Genomic DNA, 4688 nt, shown 5'->3' on the forward strand with positions numbered 1-4688 from the left:
GTGCTTTACAAAGTAAAACCACATTAATATACAAATAAAATTAAAACAGATAAAAAGTCACAAAGTAAACTTAAGCCCAATCAACTAAAAGCTTGTTTAAATAACAGTGTCTTGAGTTGCCTTTTAAAGGATTCCACAGAATCAGCCACACGGAGGCACAAAGGCAGGGCATTCCACAGTCTGGGGGCTACAGCCTCAAAGGACAGATCTCCCCGGGTTTTATAACGAGTCTTTGGGACAATTAAAAGACTTTGGCCTGCTGATCGAAGGGAACGACCTGGGGAGTATATGCGTAGCAAGTCAGTGATGTATTGTGGGGCCTGACCATTTAAAGCTCTAAAAGTTAGAACTAATATTTTAAAATCAATGCGAAATTTGATAGGTAGCCAGTGTAGGGAGGACAAAATAGGGTTGATGTGAGCCCGTCTGCCAGATCCTGCTAAAAGCCTTGCAGCAGCATTTTGTACCATTTGGAGTCGATTTAGAGCAGATTTGTTAAGAAAAGTAAAAAGAGAGTTACAATAATCTAAACGTGAAGAAATAAAAGCATGAATAACCATCTCAAGATCAGAGTCCGTTAAAATCATCCTCAATTTAGCAATATTTCTTAAGTGATAAAAACAATTTCTGACCAAAAGTCTCGAATGGCAGTCCAAAGACAACGATTGGTCAAACCAGACACCTAGATTTCTGATGCTCGACTGGACAGTGGAGCTCAGAGAACCAAGGTGTTGGACAATTGATGGAATTTTGTTGTCTGGGGCTATAATCAGGGTTTCAGTCTTTTTCGAGTTTAATTGGAGACAGTTACTAGCAAGCCACGATTTAACACAAGATATATAATTCAATAAATCTGTTAGTTTGTGAAACTCAGAATCATTAAACAAGCAATACAATTGTATATCATCAGCATAAAAATGGTATGACACATTGTTAAAATGTTTCAAAACATTTCCAAGAGGGGTAATGTACAGTAAAAACAGAAGTGGACCCAGGACAGATCCCTGGGGGACACCATTCAAGAATGGAGTGGCTTCAGACAATATATCATTTACATATACATAAAAAGTTCTATCGCTCAGGTAAGAGGAAAACCATTTTAAAACGGACCCAGCCACACCAAACTCATTTTTTCCAATCTATGTAACAGTATTTTGTGGTCCACTGTATCGAAGGCTGATGATAAATCAAATAAAACCAATACTGAGTATCTTCCTGAGTCGGCCGCCATTTGGACTTCGTTAGATACTTTGAGGAGAGCAGTCTCTGTAGAGTGCATCTTTCTAAAGCCAGACTGATACTTATCCAGGAGGCCATTGTTACTTAGAAAAGCTGTCAGCTGCTCAGCTACTACTTTCTCCAAGACTTTTGAAAGAAAAGGCAGTTTAGATATTGGCCTATAATTGCAATGTTCCGCTGGATCCAAATTGGGCTTTTTTAAAATGGGGCACTGCCTGTTTATAAAAATTTGGGACGATCCCAGTGGAAAGTGAAATGTTAATAATTTTGACAACAATGGGACCAACAAGATCTATTACTTTAACAAACATGGATGTTGGTAATATGTCCAATGGGCAAGAGGATGGCTTCATCTTTTTAAGTAAGATCATGACATCATCTAATGAGACGACAGAAAAGTTAGCCCAGGAGCAATTTGGGGTAGCTACCACAATTGGGCTCTTATCAGATGCTTTTACACTAGATTTGATTTCATTCACCTTATTTACGAAATATTTTAGGAAATTGTTGCAGTCCTCAATGGTGAAAACAGGCACCAATGGAATGGAGGGTGAAACAATATTCTGAATAGTATCAAAGACAACTTTAGGGTTTCTTTTATTCTGGTTTACAAGATTAAAAAAATACTTAGATCTGGCCTGCTTCATCATTTCGTTTAGCGAAACAATAAGCTCCTTTAAATGTAGTCTGTGCACTTCCAAGTTAGTGGATTTCCACAAACGCTCTACCTTACGGCATATTCTCCTAGAGGAAGCAATTTCCTCATTTAACCAGGGACAAGGATTTTTAGGAGAAGTTGTTTTGTGCTTTACTGGGGCCACTATGTCCAGAGCAGAAAGGCAATGGTCATTGAAGTGATTAACAAGGGGTTCTGCATCACTATAATCCTCAAAGAATTTGGGCTGAAAGAAATCTGAAAAATTTTCAATAACTTTTTGATTTATAATACGCCTTTTGGACACCACTGTATGAGCATCACTGACCATATTACAAGACACATTAAAGTATATACAGCAATGGTCAGTCACATGAATATCCACAACATTCAGGCAGTTTATGTCTAGGCCAAAGGAGAAAACAAGATCTAAGGTGTGGCCTTTTTTATGTGTAGGGCCAGAAACATGTTGCTTTAAATTAAAAGAGTCTGTAAGTGTTAAAAACTCAGACGCTGCATTACAAAAGGGATCGTCAATGTGGAAATTAAAATCACCAATAATTAAAACTTTATCTAGTTTAATAATCGTAGATAAAAAAATCTGAAAACTCGTCTAAGAACTTTCGTGCAGGACCAGGAGGTCGGTAAATTAGAATACAATAAAAGAAGTCAGTATTTCCAACCTTTGTCATTTGAAGCTCAAATGAGTTGAAAGGCTCCGATTTCGTAAGCCTACAGCGAAAGCAGTTTCTGTGGATGAGTGCGAGGCCGCCTCCTCGCCGCGCAACAGGTGGATTTCCAAGTACGAGCAATCCGGAGGACACAGTTCATCATAAATGATAGTATTCCTGTTCCCGCTGCCACGTCTCAGTGAGGGCCATGAAATCAAGATTTCCGTTTGTGAACAAGTCTCCCAGATAAAGTGCCTTGTTTGATATAGAGCGGGCATTCAATAAAGCAAACCGCGTTTGCCGCGCGCAATGGACAGGAAGTGTGCGCTGACCAGCGGGACACCTCGGCATAGCCAGAGCATTATGGATGCGGAGCGAGGAACCGGCCCAGCCGGGTTGGAAAGATCCGATCAGAGAGACGTGGAGAGGCTGAGGCCGGTGGCGCACAGTTCGACTCCCATGTCCGGTCACTGACTGGAACGAGACGAAGGCACCGCTCGGCTCCGACAGATCTGGACCCGTCGAACCATGATGTTTGACCTCCTTGTTTTCTCTGCCTGGACTGTACACCCGACCGCGATCCCCTCTTCCTTCTCCTGCCGCGGCGTTTCACTAGCAGCAGGTACTCCGGTGTTGACGTGGCGCATTCAAAAAGTGGAGGGAAATAATCCTTATACCTGTCCCAGGTAACACACACGTTTTTCATTTGGTCCTTGATACGAAATAGCGTGTGCTGATCATATTGAATAACAGCAGAGACACAGCATTTAATTGACAGGCTTGATAGGGCATAATATACCACTAGGCAAAGGACTAGTGTCCGAGTCGTCAGAGAGGTGGCAAGCGCAAAGCCGAGCACAGGCGCCATCTTGCCAACAAAAGTGAGACGTGGAGAGGCATTTGTTAACATTAGTTTATGTAAAGGTAACATAAACAATGAGCAAAACATTTGATACATTTTATTATTCATCTTTACAAATGTCAGTTAATAATAACATGGCTGTTCATTGTTTTTTTCTTTTTAACACAACATCAATTTTTTTAGATTTCTGCAACACTCCAAACATGGATGACAAGAGTGAAGGACAACGTTATGGCTCATCAATTTTAAGGTAAGATAGATAGAGATTTTTTTATGAAAAATAATCAGAATTTTACCATTTTGAGATCACACACACAGGACCTTTTGAGAAGACTGATTTCTCCTGTCTGCTCAATAGTCAGTCTGGTCAGTCCCGGTCTAGTCCTGTCATATCAAGCTCTGATCTGCTCTGTTCTCTGCCCAGTTTACCTGTGCCTGCAGTGCAACCCTCTCTGGTCCCGGATGTCTACAGGTTTCGGACTCATGCCTCAAGGTTTCTGCGCTTGCATCTCTCCTCTGGATTTGTTGATCTTTCCTGGACTCATTCTGGTTACCAATCTTTTCACCTGGCCTTTGACTATGTTCATCTGTCAGTCATGTACAGAGCCCAGTTTTGTTCAGTAAATGTTCTGAACTGCCTTTGCTGTTTATTTTTTATTTATTAAACATTTTATATTTGCTGTCACATATTACATGCTGTTATAAATGCTGTATAATATGCTGTCACATAAATTACATGCTATTATAATATTATACCTTTTGAAGAATAATTAGAATATCATATGCAGTTTTCATAAAGTGAATTATATAACCTTGTATGTCATTTTTACTCTTCAAAGTGTATATTTGTTGCAGGTGTTGATTATAATTGATTAATTTGTTGCCCATAAATAATAAGTATAAACAATATATCAAAAAAGTATTATATAATGTCGAGTGATTAAAAAATAACCACAAAATATAACACGCAGAGTGCAAAATATTTATAATCTACCATAAAAAAATAAACCTTGTCAGAACGTCGTGTCGCAGTTGCTCAAAGTTGCGCTATAACGTTGCTACAGCCCTGTGGCGTCTTTACAATTCTACATTGTCACAACGTTGTAGGAACGTAGACCGCGACATTGCCATAGTAGAACTGCAACGTGCCACAGACGTAAATGTGTTTGCTGGGTTTGCAGGGGACTTGCCTCATCGTCATGGCAACGGTTCGTGAACAGGTAAGATTACGTCAGAGTTTGTTGCCGTTTGTTGGATGCTC

General features: G+C 40.0%; 1 long non-coding RNA gene across 1 annotated transcript; it reads left to right on the forward strand.

Annotated features, from left to right (window-relative positions):
- Positions 1–1046: 1046 nt before the first annotated feature.
- LOC125249964 lies at positions 1047–4188 on the forward strand. Its single transcript, XR_007180698.1, has 3 exons — positions 1047–3251; positions 3611–3677; positions 3852–4188. It is a non-coding gene; the product is annotated as an uncharacterized LOC125249964 (long non-coding RNA).
- Positions 4189–4688: the final 500 nt, after the last annotated feature.

The sequence above is a fragment of the Megalobrama amblycephala genome, linkage group LG17 (genome assembly GCF_018812025.1).
Source record: "Megalobrama amblycephala isolate DHTTF-2021 linkage group LG17, ASM1881202v1, whole genome shotgun sequence".
In the NCBI taxonomy this organism is placed as follows: Eukaryota; Metazoa; Chordata; class Actinopteri; order Cypriniformes; family Xenocyprididae; genus Megalobrama; species Megalobrama amblycephala.